The sequence below is a fragment of the Lissotriton helveticus genome, chromosome 7 (genome assembly GCF_964261635.1).
Source record: "Lissotriton helveticus chromosome 7, aLisHel1.1, whole genome shotgun sequence".
NCBI classification, from domain to species: domain Eukaryota; kingdom Metazoa; phylum Chordata; class Amphibia; order Caudata; family Salamandridae; genus Lissotriton; species Lissotriton helveticus.
In genome coordinates, this window is record NC_136068.1 from 1,395,245,450 (window position 1) to 1,395,261,588 (window position 16,139).

Sequence of the window (16,139 nt, forward strand, 5' to 3'; positions counted from 1 at the left end):
AGCGGGATATAGCACAGAAGTGGGGGGTAGCGGAGACACCTACACTAGGCCAGTGGTGCAAGAACATGGATGTGATTATGGTGTGACTGAAAGGGGGTTGTACAAAAAGAGGGCTAACCCGCGTAAATGGAATGCCCTCTGGACACCCTAGAATAAATACCGGGGAGACATATGTGACCCTCTAGCAGAGGATGACATGGACAGTTCAGAAGGGGAAGACTCGGATGAATGAGGGTGATGAATGTAGCCTTAGGGGACTCCTTAGCGAGTTTGTGTGAGAGGGCGGACTTCTGAGAGGGCATACCTGCACAAAAATCTAACACGAGGGACAGCGCATAACCGCCGGAGAGCAGGTCATAGGTGCAGGGCAGAGCTATTGATTTTTCTTCGTTATACTGTATCAAGAGTTTTAGTTCGGTTCATAAAATACAAAAGTGAGAGGCGCTGATACTCAGTAATGGTACTTATTTGATTGTATGGATTACTCCGATATTGTCGCTGCCGGACCGCTGGTTGTCGGCTAAATAGCTGTGTGACATACTGCATACCAAACGACTGAGAATGTAGCCGGCCTCCGGGTTGTAGGCGAACTGACTGTACTAATGGTAAATGCTAATAAAACTCTTACGAACCAAAAAAAAAATATATATATATATATATTTATTTTTTTGGGCCTATATGGGCCTCCTAACACCCCCTCAGAAAACCTAGGGGGTCAGGGAGAGGCCTACCGTGCCCCCTTATACCCATTCCCAACGTTGTTTGTCCTCCATTTTCTATCTCAAATCTACCGAAACACAAAATGGAGGACTCCCGTAGCGCTGCCGGTACGCGTACCGGGGCGCGCACCGGGAAGCGCTCCCAAAAAATGTTAAAAGTTAATTTACATAAAAACCACTGGAGACACTTTCACCAAATATACAATAGCTCATATCCACCGCTTTGCTTACTCCAAAAGCCCCATTTAACATCATTGTCATTTGGTTTTTTCCCCCCTGTGTTCTTTTCCTTGTTCCTTATGGTTTAGTATGTCTTTGCATATTTGTTGTATATACATAAGGTTGTAATTTTAATGAAATATGTACATACATATATGAAATGTTTATCAAATAAGAAGAAAATAATTCAAATAAAACAAAAATAATCTGATCTACATACAAATAGCTATCTTCCTCTTTTGTTTGATCAAATTTAGTCACATGTAATATTAGGTTTTTGTGTAAGGTTTCCTTGGGTTTTTTGGCTTATTAAATTAGCTCACTACTGGTTGCGTTATAAATAGAGTTTAAACTATTCCCTATATTTAGTGAGTTCACCAATAGTAGGGGTCCCCTTCTTTCTAAACTGTACAATAGCTCATACTACATCCCTACCATTTTCCCAAATTTGGTGGAATTCCATTGAGCCATTTAGCCTGTAGACCTCTCTAAATATCCTGAGGTAAATTACTTCACAAAAACACATCTGAAGTATTAGAATTGACAACCAATTAAAAAGTTACTTTCATTTTCTACTATTATTTCATGACATTTGATTGGTTATGTACCTGAATATATATAAAGAAAGAGAGGGAAACACAGCCATTTTGACTACTACTTCCTGAAGTACATTTGAAGAGCATTTTCACTGACAACTTCAACTTCTTTTTGAAAGGTAAGTTGTTATTTTGAAAACTGAAGTATGTTGTGCACTTTAAGTTAATTTGGAAAACTTTTTCTGATAGTTATATACTATCTCTCTGTAATAGTTATAGATTGAGATAGACTTCTCTGTTATAGTTATGGATGGATTTAGGCTTTTCTTGTATAATTTTGAATTTACTTAGGCTTCATCACATACACTTTTTTATATTTCTACTTCCAGTCTGATACCATACACTGCCCAAAGATAAATTCACTGTTAAAAAATCCAAACTACCTGTCTGAACTTAAACCCAACAGTGCCCTATCTCTACTGATATATTTATTTTTTATGCAAATTTCAGCACGAAAATGGAAGGACAATAAAACATTTCCTTTGAAATTGTCCTAGAGAGCAACAATGAAGAAATTATTGAACCCAATGATAACTTGGAATTCATGGATGAATCACGGGACTATGAACTACTACAATGTGTAGAATCAGTGGATTTGCTCATTCAAAATGAGGACATTTCTGACAGTCAAATGATAGAAGTTATGTTTAATTTGGAAAAAGAATCTGAAAAATAAATTTATATTTAATAATTCTAAAATTGTTTGAGACATTATTCATTTTTATATGTAATTCTTAAACTAGTACCAAATTGATTATAATGTAAAGTCAGGCTTATAGTATACTGTGCAACTTTTTTATATTACATAGTAATTTTGCTCATAGATACTTCCTTTCTCCCACTATATTATCTCCAATGTGTATTTGACATCTGTTTTTCATCTCCTGCCTCCATGTTCTTTCTGCTTTCCTGACAGACTATGATATGGATTCCATATAGCACAACTTCTGTAACAACATGCAAGATATCTACATCGGAAATGGCGTACATTAAATTTAAGACATGTTGGTACTTAAAACACCCAAACAACACAACAACTCTATACAGAGCTACCCTACCTCTAATCACTTTAAATTATTATTTTCCTGTTTCACTGTGTTTTCCCCGTGGTACGCTCCCCGGTACGCGTACCGGGCGCTCCCCCGCGAAAATCGTAAAAAATAATAATGGCCCCCACATCAAACCTAGGGGGTCAAGGGGGGGTCTACCCTGCCCCCTTTTGGTCATTTCCCCCTTTGATTTTTGCCACCTCTTGTGTCTCAATCCTACCGAGACACAAGATGGCGGCCGCTGCGGACTGTTTCGAATGTTTACAGACACCCGAGAACCAATCAGCTTCCCGTGCGCAAGTCGCGTGGCACGCCCGGAGCGCTCCCGTACCGGGGCGCGGCCATAGATATATAAATTTTTTTGAACCTAAATTACTCAAAATCCTCTGGAGCACATATCTTGAGACATAGCAAAGGCACATCGGGCTACCAGTCCCTACTATTTTGCCAAGTTTGGAGAAAATCCATTCAGCCGTTCGAGCTAAAAGTGAAACAGACCGCCCAATGGAAATTAACATGGGGAAAACACGTTTTGGGACCCCCCTTTTATCTCGGCCCCCGCTTGACGAATCCTCCCCCAAACTTTCAGGGAAGGAGCGGAGAGCCGCGAGGCAAAGTTGCTGAACCATTCAGGCAGATTCCTCAACCGGCGCCAAAGTTATTCCCAATAGAATATTGCGATTTCCCTATGGAAATCAATCCTAACTATAACTACCTACTGGCGACCGCCAGTAGGTTATTTATATATATATATATATATATATATATATATATATATATCTATATATATATATTACCTACTGGCGATAGCCAGTAGGTATATATAGTTAGGATTTTTTCTCTATGGGATTTCTGAAAATTCTATGTCTAATAACTTTGGCGTTTGTGTACGGAATTGGCTACAATTTTCAGGAAAATGGCACATTTTGTTTCTGAGCAGCCCCTGAAAATTTGGGGGGGGTTTCGTCAAGCGGGGGCTGAGAAAAAAGGGGGGTCCCAAAATGTGTTTTTAACATTGAGTTTTCCATAGGGCGGTTGGACTCACTTTTAGCTCGAACGGCTGAATGGATTTCCACAAAACTTGGCAAAATTGTAGGGACTGGTAGCCCGATGTGCCTTTGCTATGTCTCAAGATATATGCTCCAGTGGTTTTTACGAAAATTAACTTTGAAAAATATATATTGGGCTACATTGGGCTATATATATGTTGGAGCCCAATGTAGCCCAATGTAGCCCAATGTAGCCCAAAGATGGCCACCAGAGACAAAAGAGCCCAAATGTAGCCCAAATATCAGCCAGATGTAGCCCAACTATAGCCCAGTGACAGAATGTCCCAGAGTGTTCTAAAGAACAACTAGAGCGCTAACAGTCTTACTTATGACAAAAGTATGGCACACCTGAAGTCATCTTCGTTGGAATAAAGTGTTAACACTTAAAATATTTGATTTGCAAAGGAACAAAATGAGGGGTTTCATTTTGCCATACAAATGTTATATATATATATATATATATATATATATATATATTCACAGAAAAAAACATAGGTTATAGACCATATATAGTTAGGAATTAGCATTTAAAAAACCTTATTTTACTCACACAAAACCATTGAAATTCCATATATAGTTAGTTGCACTAACTATATATCGCGCACCCGCAATCCACTGCTGATGATGTCACATATTACATCATTCATGACATGGTCAGTGACATCACTGATGACATCACTGATGACATCTCAAATGACATCACTGATGACATCACTGATGACATCTCATTTGACATTACTGATCACATCACTGATAACATCATTCATGTGATGATACGATGAACCTCTTCAGACTCTAATATAACCTTAGATACACTCAGGGTAAACAGACACTCACAGACTGTCACTCATCCATGGAGTTACTCACACACCTAGTCAGTCTTGCAAAGAATCAATCACACCTCCATTTCCTCAACTATATAGTTATACACACCTTACTTATTGAAACATATAATAACACATATTTACTCTGTTATACAATCCCTGATACAAGTTCACAATAATCCATACAGCCACTCACACATTCACTGGTTCTTATGCACAGTTATTTATATATGTCAACTATCACATGTACTGTGTTTTACATATGTACTTACTTTGACATGTAGCACTGAGATATCCATTCACTCACCAATACACTCATGCATACAGTCAACTGCCCAAACAGCTGTTTCCACATGCACTTTTGAACCCATACATCTGCTCACACATCTATGCACAGAGTCATACACCTCCCAGCCACCCACACACACACTCAGTCTCCCATACAAATACTTGGGCAACCAATCAATAACCCATATAGTTACTCATTTAGCTACTGATCAACACATGCATCAGATTACAGAACAACAGACACAATAATGCACAATTTAAAACAGTTTAGTCACTAACCCATGCACTCAGTGAGACACATTTAATCACTCACTTATACAGTCAGTCATGCACCTACTAAATCCTTCATCCAGACACTTATACATCCACTCATTCTTCAATATGTAAGACATATTTTAACTTTACAGAAACATACAGTCACTGGATGTTGTCATCAGTGATGTCATCAGTGATGTCATTTGAGATGTCATCAGTGATGTCATCAGTGATGTCACTGACCATGTCATGAATGATGTAATATGTGACATCATCAGCAGTGGATTGCGGGTGCGCGATATATAGTTAGTGCAACTAACTATATATGGAATTTCAATGGTTTTGTGTGAGTAAAATAAGGTTTTTTAAATGCTAATTCCTAACTATATATGGTCTATAACCTATGGTTTTTTCTGTGAATTTCATTGGTTTTTTAACAGCTAATATCTGTAGCTGTAAAATGTATTCTTCTTTAAATCCAAAAATATATTTTATATGTTTATGAATAATTTTTTTTTAAAATATTTTTTTTTCTTCGTTCCCGCTTCGCGAATCGGGAAGCTTCCCGTTAGCTGACCTTGATGCCGCGAAATAGACCGCGAGCCGGTAAACGTTTCTTTACCGCAAGTGCCGCGTTACAAAACAACATCGTGACGCCTCCCGTCCGCATGACGTTTCACGTTGTCGCGTGATACGTCATATGACGTGCTACGTTAGCGAACTGGTACGCGAAGCGAGTCGCAAAGCGCAGGTTTCTGGAAGCAAACCGGGAGGCCCTGCAAAGCGCTTAACGTAAACACAGCAAGTCATGTGACTTGGTAATAACACTTTTCATTGGTTCATTTCACTTTTGGTTTCCTAATGATGTAAGACTAGGTCATATAATCTAAAATGAACACTTTTGATTGGTTGAGAACTCTTGTTTTTCCCAAATGATGAAAATCCCTCCTTCTTTCCTCACTCTGACTTTCATCATTGTGAGAGAAAGACCCTTTGTGATCACTGAGCAATGGCTTCTTTAGTAGCTTCAGCTGGTGCTTCCCCACCACCTCCACCACATCCAAGGAAGAGTGGACCACCTGCTCAAGTTGTAATTCAACAAGAAGAAGAAGAAGAGGAACAGGAGGACGAGCACGAAGAGAGGCAGTTTTTGCCTGAGCAGCCCAGGACGTCTCACCGGAAAGAAAACTTCATTTGGCAATTTTTTTAAATTCCCAAAGGTCAGAAAAAAGTAAATGCAAGATACGTAACTTGCCTTATATGTCAAGATAGACTGTCCAGAGGGACCGACAAAAAATACAGTTTCGGAAACTACACAATGCATCGCCATATGACTAGGTGGCATCCTAACAACTACAGTGCTGCACAGTTTCGGAACGACCTAGATAATCTCCCTATTATGGCCAGAAGATCTGTTGTACCGGAAGTAACGGGACCAGAGGGCAGGGAGATGGTGCCAAATATACAAATGAGATTTGGTGAAGTAAAACACACCTGCGTATTTTGCGATGGATTCATTTCCTACGGAGAAAGAAGCATCACTCTGATCAACAGAGCTATTGACTATCATATGCAAGTTTGTCCGAAACGCCCAAAATAATAAATACTTCTTTTTTTTGTTTTGTTGCTCCTGTTGAGCCCTTTACAATGAATCGTTTTCATTGCCCCCTCCAAGAAAACCCCCCAAAAATATAAAACTGTTCCGAAAAATTCAAAAACAGTAAAAAAATGTTCAGAAAAATAAAAAAAAAAGTTCTTTTCAGAACTACCACCCCGTTATTAAAAAATTGGTACAATATTTGGAACTGTGCCAACCTCTATTTCTCTTAGTTCGCTTCCCAGTTCGCTCGCGGGTACGCGAACCGGAAGCGACCCAAAAAACAGTAAGTATAAGGGAAGGAAACAGACACTTATGTTAAAAGAAAGACAGCTATAAGGGAGTAAACTAGAGATACCATTACCCGTAATCCACTGCTGATGATGTCACATATTACATCATTCATGACATGCTCAGTGACATCATCAGCAGAGGATTGCGGGTTTTTTGGCAACATGCCTTATCCACGGTTTAATAACGCTGCCTTTTGCTTTATATAAGTTTTCAAATTGTATGAAATATATACCAATAGGTCGTTATGAACCTTTAGGTAGTGCTTTTCTTCATGAGGTCTGGTCGCTTCCATACACATACAGATGTTTCAAAGATGATCAAGAAGTTTATCTGAATGGAGAGGAATGCACTGAGACGCCAGATCATTCACTAATGTGTAGGCACATACAGTTACACGGTTCATGCAACAAACACCGACCAAATATGGCTTGCGTGTTGCAAGGCACGCCAGTTCCTGCTATCATCCCCACGTTCAAGTTGTTGGAAAATGGTAGTTATTTGATGCTCAATAATGAAGATTGTTCTGAGTTAATTAAAAGTATTCCTTTTATCGTAACAGTAAGTGAACGGGTTATTTGCTGCAGAAATGTTCTATTTCCTCCCACACATGAACATAGGGAGTTTTCAATCTGGCCACAAATACCAACCTTGGGACACGTTTCAACGGCATGGCAAGAATAAGAGCTCTTTTGTCTCAGAGAGAGGTGGCCTTGAGTTCGGCCCGTGAAACTTTCGTACTTCACATAGCGAACACCCATACAGAGGTGCAAAACCTTTTTCAATTAACATTTGCCTTTCAATTTCAGCAACATGTTTCCGACTATCTTTAACGCATCCTCCACAAAGTCCCTGGTGCACTTTTTTAAAGTTGTTACCAGTGGTCTCGTGACTTCATTTGAGAAAATCTTTGGAGTCATCCCTGCTTCCTTTCATTGTATTTTCTGCACTCTGGTTCGTGGATTGGCATTTTTACTTGCATTACCAGCGGACGCTCTTGTGCTTTTTTACATTTTTAAATATGGATGTCCCTCCTATGCAACCTCCGACCCTGCAGCTGCTGACACTGTTCCGCAATCGCATGCTAGAATATTATGGCACAATGCCGTTGGCGATATTAAGCACGGCATATGGATTATCTTTTCGGTTCTCCTACTTCACCTGTGTCCAGCCTGTATTTCACTGCCTGACCTGTGATTTCGATTGGGCCATTGATTTGTGTCTCTGCGGACCGGTTTCTCCTGACGTCGACTTTAATCAGCTGATGACTCCTATCATTACTCACGAGTTGGTTTGTCCTGGCGAAAGGATTATGGCTGTGGCATTGATGCATGGACTACTTGGTCCCTGGAATTTACTGGCGGCAGCACAGTCTTTCTTGGAAGAGAGCTTTCTTGAAAACCCACCAAGCTGTCCTCTGATGGTGATAGAGGATCCGGTGCTGGGAGAGCACGTATGTTCTTTTCCGCTTTTAAATTGGATGGCTGAACTGTTTTCGGATGAAGACGGTGACTTCCTATTGGAGGCTGTTGCAGCTTATTTTGCATACACAGTTATGTCATAGACCTTTTTCATGTTTGATATGCTGAGTACTAGCATTTCATTGACAATTCATTGACTTATTTGTCAAGTTTTTATTATTTACCTTGCCTATTGGCTTAAGACTCGATAAAGTACTTGGCTGTTTTATTTTTCTTTAGCATTAAATTTTCCTAGTTTTTAATGCTTTACCTTGCGGACCGTCCACATATAAACTTGCAATCTGCTCTCATGAGATGGCACTTCTATTATCTTATTCAGTTCGTTTCCGGATCATGAGGAGGTGTCATCTAGGTCCTGGATATCTTTACACCGTGTTAAGTTAGCATGGGCTCATTACCGGTTTAAACGCCATTTTTCCTTTTTTGCAACTTCTGCACACGACACTTAGTTGTTGCTTTAGCTTTCCACCTAGTAGTTCATCGTGGTTTACATGAGAATAATATGTTATTGGTCTACTATCTGCTTTACTTGTTAAACTATATCTGTACAGCGAGTGCTAAAGTTTCAAGAACAACACGATACAGAATTGTTATGAGGTCTGATCTCCACGACTTCATACTCATAACATAAGTGCAACTTCTGCCAATTCTGGGCATGAGGCGGGTTTTATATTGCTTTGCCGAACACACATACACAACAGTTGATGCGGTTCACATGAAGAGAGAGCTGGTGTATGGTGATGTGATTCCTTCAAATCTAAGACACTAAAGTATGGGCACGCCCTAAACCAACACAAAGAGACCTTCTTAGCAAATAATATAATATGTGTATTAGGGAGGGTGAGATATAAGCAGCCGCGGGCCGTGGAGGGAGTTACGGTGAGGCAGGGAGGCGGGGAGGGGGAGAAGCAGGGTGGAGCCCTCTCTACCTTGCCCCTCCCCCTCCCCGCCTCCCTGCCCCACCGTAACTCCCTCCACGGCCCGCGGCTGCTTATAAGTGTTGCTAACTCTTATTCATTTACAGCATGTTAACATACTGTCACCATTCGCTTTTTATGTACTAGTAACTATGCTGGTAATTTTGCTACTGATAATATGTGTACTTGTATTCTCCACCCTGCTTCTCCCCCTCCCCGCCTCCCTGCCTCACCGTAACTCCCTCCACGGCCCGCGGCTGCTTATAAGTGTTGCTAACTCTTATTCATTTACAGCATGTTAACATACTATCACCATTCACTTTTTATGTACTAGTAACTATGCTGGTAATTTTGCTACTGATAATATGTGTACTTTTATTATCTAAGGTACTACGCCTGAGAAGACGGCATTAGTAAATAAACATTTCAAATACACATCTGTTCTTCTTAACTCCATGTTCTGGTTTCTAAGAAATCTATAACGACCGACTGTTCATGAGTTCCACGTATCCTGAGGTACTATAAGTTCATATTCTGGATTGTCTAAACATTGAGAGTTTGTTATATCCAATGTGACACTGTACCTAGCTTGCTAAGGAGTTTTTGATTACTAACGTGAGTTTTGGGACACCCTAATTCGCCGAGGTTCCAATCCTCTGTCCACAGTTCTGTGTGACAACAGAAACCCTGCGACAGGGGCACCCCCGACCCTTGCTGGAGCTTCATCACACTTGCGATACAACTCCAGCAATGCATTCGCCGAGGTTCCAATCCTCTGTCCACAGTTCTGTGTGAGAACAGAAACCCTGCGACAGGGGCACCCCCGACCCTTGCTGGAGCTTCATCACACTTGCGATACAACTCCAGCAATGCGCCACCTTTACGGCACAGATACATCACGCATCTGTGCTGTTTTTGCCCCATGATGCGCCGCATTGTAAATGCAGCACACCATAGGTGACGGAACAGCGGCACAGAATGACTAACACATCCCTGGTGATGCGCCAGTCATCATAAATGTATCCCTATGCTTCTTATCTTGTTAGAGATGAACCGCCATATATATCATCAAAGTTTTTTGCATTTCCTAAATAGCGAACTTTAAGGAATAAATAGCGATTCTTTACCATTCCTAGTTTGCGATGAGCTATTTGCTAATTAGCCGAATGTAGCCCAATGAAGCCCAATGTAGCCCAATGTAGCCCAAAGATGGCCGCCAGACACACAAAAAAACAAATGTAGCCCAAATATCAGCCAGATGTAGCCCAACTATAGCCCAGTGACAGAATGACCAATCAGCTTCGCAAACCTCCGTTACGCGAAGCGGAGCGCTGTTACAGATATATATCTTTTTTTGAACGTTAATTTCTCAAAATCCACTGGAGCACATATATTGAGACCTAGCAAAGGCACATCGGGCTACCAGTCCCTAATATTTTGCCAAGTTTCGTGCAAATCCATTCAGCCGTTCAATTATTATTATTATTATTTTTTTTTTGCCCCGCGGGGCCCTTTTAAAACCTCCACATCAAACCTAGGGGGTCAGCGAGGATCTACTATGCCCCCTTATAGTTATTTCCCCCTTTGTTTTGACCTCCTCTTGTCTCTCGATCCTACCGAGAGACAAGATGGCGGCCGCTACGGACTGTTTGGAATGTTGACAGACGCCGGAGAACCAATCAGCTTCGCTTCACAAAGCTCCGTTGCGCGAAAAGTCCGCGAACCAGAGCGCTGCCCGGTCCGCTGTTACAGATATATATCTTTTTTTAAACGTTAATTTCTCAAAATCCACTGGAGCACATATATTGAGACCTACAAAAGGCACATCGGGCTACCAGTCCCTACAATTTTGCCAAGTTTCGTGCAAATCCATTCAGCCGTTCGGGCTAAAAGTGAGGCCAACCGCCCTATGGAAAACTCAATGTTAAAAACACGTTTTGGGACCCCCCTTTTTTCTCGGCCCCCACTGGACGAACCCCCCCCAAATTTTCAAGGGCTGCTCAGAAACAAAATGTGCCATTTTCCTGAAAATTTCAGCCAATTCCGTCCACAAACGCCAAAGTTATTAGACATAGAATTTTCAAAAAACCCATAGAGAAAAAATCCTAACTATATATACCTACTGGCGACCGCCAGTAGGTAATATATATATATATATATATATATATATATATATATATATATATATTTATTACCTACTGGCGATAGCCAGTAGGTATATATAGTTAGGATTTTTTCTCTATGGGATTTCTGAAAATTCTATGTCTAATAACTTTGGCTTTTGTGGACGGAATTGGCTGATATTTTCAGGAAAATGGCACATTTTGTTTCTGAGCAGCCCCTGAAAATTTGGGGGGGTTTCGTCAAGCGTGGGCCGAGAAAAAAGGGGGGTCCCAAAATGTGTTTTTAACATTGAGTTTTCCATAGGGCGGTTGGACTCACTTTTAGCTCGAACGGCTGAATGGATTTCCACAAAACTTGGCAAAATTGTAGGGACTGGTAGCCCGATGTGCCTTTGCTATGTCTCAAGATATATGCTCCAGTGGTTTTTACGAAAATTAACTTTGAAAAATATATATTGGGCTACATTGGGCTATATATATGTTGGAGCCCAATGTAGCCCAATGTAGCCCAAAGATGGCCACCAGAGACAAAAGAGCCCAAATGTAGCCCAAATATCAGCCAGATGTAGCCCAACTATAGCCCAGTGACAGAATGTCCCAGAGTGTTCTAAAGAACAACTAGAGCGCTAACAGTCTTACTTATGACAAAAGTATGGCACACCTGAAGTCATCTTGATTGGAATAAAGTGTTAACACTTAAAACATTTAATTTGCAAAGGAACAAAATGAGGGGTTTCATTTTGCCATACAAATGTTATATATATATATATACACTGAAAAAACCATAGGTTATAGACCATATATAGTTAGGAATTAGCATTTACAAAACCTTGAAAATTCACTGAAAAAACCATAGGTTATAGGCCATATATAGTTAGGAATTAGCATTTACAAAACCTTATTTTACTCACACAAAACCATTGAAATTTGCATATATAGTTAGTTGCACTAACTATATATCGCGCACCCGCAATCCACTGCTGATCATGTCACATATTACATCATTCATGACATGGTCAGTGACATCACTGATGACATCACTGATGCCATCTCAAATGACATCACTGATGACATCACTGATGACATCTCAAATGACATCACTGATGACATCACTGATGACATCTCATTTGACATTACTGATCACATCACTGATGACATCATTCATGTGATAATACGATGAACCTCTTCAGACTCTAATATAACCTTAGATACACTCAGTGTAAACAGACACTCACAGACTGTCACTCATCCATGGAGTTACTCACACACCTAGTCAGTCATGCAACGAATCAATCACACATCCATTTCCTCAACTATACAGTTATACACACCTTACTTATTCAAACATATACTAACACATATTTACTCTCTTATACAATCCCTGATACAAGTTCACAATGATCCATACAGCCACTCACACATTCACTGGCTCTTATGCACAGTTATTTATATATGTCAACTCTCACATGTACTGTGTTTTACATATGTACTTACTTTGACATGTAGCACTGAGATATCCATTCACTCACCAATACACTCATGCACACAGTCAACCGCCCATACAGTTGTTTCCACATGCACTTTTGAACCCATACATCTAGTGAATCAACTGCTCACACATCTATGCACAGAGTCATACACCTCCCAGCCACCCATACACACTCTCATTCTCCCATACAAATACTTGGGCAACCAATCAATAACCCATATAGTTAATCATATAGCTAATGATCAACACATGCAGCAGTTTACAGAACAACAGACATAATGATGCGCAAATTGAGACAGTTTAGTCACTAACCCATGCACTCAGTGAGACACATTTAATCACTCACTCATACAGTCAGTCATGCACCTACTAAATCCTTCATCCAGACACTTATACATCCACTCATTCTTCAATATGTAAGACATATTTTAACTTTACAGAAACATACAGTCACTGGATGTTGTCATCAGTGATGTCATCAGTGATGTCATTTGAGATGTCATCAGTGATGTCATCAGTGATGTCACTGACCATGTCATGAATGATGTAATATGTGACATGATCAGCAGTGGATTGCGGGTGCGCGATATATAGTTAGTGCAACTAACTATATATGCAAATTTCAATGGTTTTGTGTGAGTAAAATAAGGTTTTGTAAATGCTAATTCCTAACTATATATGGCCTATAACCTATGGTTTTTTCAGTGAATATATATATATATATATACATACATACACAGGACAAAGAAATGTATCTCGGAGAAGCAAATAGACAATTGAACAATGAGAAATTATACTGTAAATGCAATACAAATACCTAAAATGACAGTATTGTGACCACTTGGGGGAAACGTTCGGAGTGGCAACAACGAGGAGTAACTTCATGGGAGGAATATCTCTTTCTCAAAAAGGACTACTCCAAACTCCCAATCATATATATTTTCTCCCAAAAGTACACAAAAATCCACTAGCACTCCCGGAAGGCCACTTGTATCATCCATAGGGAGTGTTTTTGAAAACATATCAAAATATGTGGACCATTCCCCATTAAAGATACTAAAGACTTCCTATGCAAAATTGAAAAAATTTTATGGGAAGAAAGTTATATGTTCTGAACGTTGGATGTATGTTCATTATACACTATCATTAAACACAAACAAGGGATCAAAGCTTGCCCTCACTATCTAGGAGAAGAACACATAATGTACCTGGAACACACGAAAATGCTAACTGACATGATGGATATGTGCCTCCAGAACAACATATTTATGTTTAACGGGGACCTGTATAAACAAACCACTGGGACATCTATGGGGACAAGCAGTTTTGCCAATTTGTTCCTGGGACTGTGGACGGAAGAAATACAGAAAGATGCCAAGTATACAGCCCACTTCGAAAAGATGGTCAGATGGTTACGTTATATTGACGACCTTTTTATAATATGGAACGGCAGTGAGCATGAAGCTCACAAATTCATAAATATTCTGAATGAGAAAAACTACAACATCGTCCTGACCCACAATGTAAATAAGGAAGAAATAGAATTCCTTGATGTCAAGGTAAAAGCTACTGCTAATACCTTACAGACAAAGCTGTTCAGGAAAGACACAACAGGTAACAGCCTTCTTCACGCTCTCGGCAACCACCCAGACACGCTTAAATGGAGCATACCATATGGGGAGCTGCTGAGAGCAAAAAGAAACTGAAGTGACAACAGCAGGTACCAAGAAGAAGAAAAAAACATGATAACAAGATTCAGGAAAAGAGGGTACCCAGGATGGATTTTAAATAGGGTGGTGTCCAAAATGAAGGAAATGACAAGAGAGAAAACACTCGAAGTAAAAACAAGAGAAAACACCATTGAGACTTTGAATACTAGAGTGATTCTTACTTTCAATAGGGATTCCCATAAATACAGAAGATCCTTAATGATAATTGGAATATCCTTAAAAGTGACTCGACCTAAGGCCTTTGTATCAGTGACAGACCGAGAATCACATACCGTAAGAGTAGAAGTCTCAGGGACATACTGGTGCTTGGTGACGTGACTGAACGTACTGATCGTAGCCATCAAAACCTTAAAGGGTTTTATCCGTGCGACCATTGTAAGGAATGTAAGAACAGTAGGATGGTACAAGAATTCAGTATACCCTACAACAAGAGTAAAAGAAAAATAACCCAGTTCCTCATGTGTAGCACAACATATGTCATTTACATCATGGATTGTCCCTGCGACAAAGGTTATATGGGCAGTACAACTTTGATGGCAAAAAAGAGAGTGCTTGAACATCTCAGAGCTATCACTAACAAAGACCCCCCAATATCCTGTAGCACAACATTTTGCTGAGTTTCACCTATCTAATAGAAGTCTATTAAGGTATTTTGCTATAGAACAGGTACACGTGGGTCAGAGGGGAGGCAGCAGAGAACTTACCCTCAGAAAGAAAGAATCAAAATGGATTCTTGATCTTGAAACTAAGCAACCTAAGGGGCATAATCAGGATGAGAAGTTGGCAACACATCAAATAGAAGAATAACCAGATACATGAGGTTTTTCGACTACCTGTGTTTGGCATCCATGATGCTTAAAGAATGTAATGTAATTGTATAACCTGTGTTTTTAATCTTTATTAGGGTATATACAATTGCTCTATTTTAATTGATTTTTCTTATCTTCTCTTTTTCGCAGGAGGAAAGGAAGGGGCCTGCTGTATTTCCACAGGCACGTCACGCCTACCCTTTTCTTCGCTACTATAGGACAAGCACCCTATGAAGAGTAGATATGAATTGTTTTTTGATTAAACTTTCACGTATTTTCACTATGTTTATCACTTTTTCATGAGGTACTTTGGCAACATATTTAGTGTAAGTGCCACTTGGCGAGAGCACATATATTTCCGTATGCACTTCTGGCAACGGCGTGTTGAAATTGCGATTCTCATATTTACATGACTAGAGAATCTGGATTTCATTAAAGACTCGGAGGCTGACATTATGCATAAATCTTTAATGCAGATCCCAGCAGCCGCATCACAATATAACAGTTCCAAAATAGAACAAAGGCAACAGCTAAGAGCCATGAGCCAACAACACACAGCCTCTTTTAAATGAGGAAAAAGTAGAAAAGTTCAGGAAGAGATCAAAGGCTTGAGTAGAAACTCCACAACGATGGAAGGCAGAACATCACGAAACTTGACTGTAGAAGGTAGAAGGAAGAAATCCAGGAAGGATGTCCCAGGAAG

At 40.0% G+C, this 16,139-nt stretch overlaps 1 long non-coding RNA gene across 1 annotated transcript in view; it reads left to right on the forward strand.

Moving 5' to 3' along the window:
• The window catches only part of LOC144767429 (uncharacterized), an 84,229-nt gene extending 68,513 nt beyond the window's left edge, over positions 1-15,716 (forward strand). Inside the window, exon 3 of the long non-coding RNA XR_013598200.1 lies at positions 15,587-15,716. This is a non-coding gene — a long non-coding RNA (uncharacterized LOC144767429). The remainder of the gene's footprint in view (positions 1-15,586) is intronic.
• The last annotated feature ends 423 nt before the right edge of the window (positions 15,717-16,139 follow it).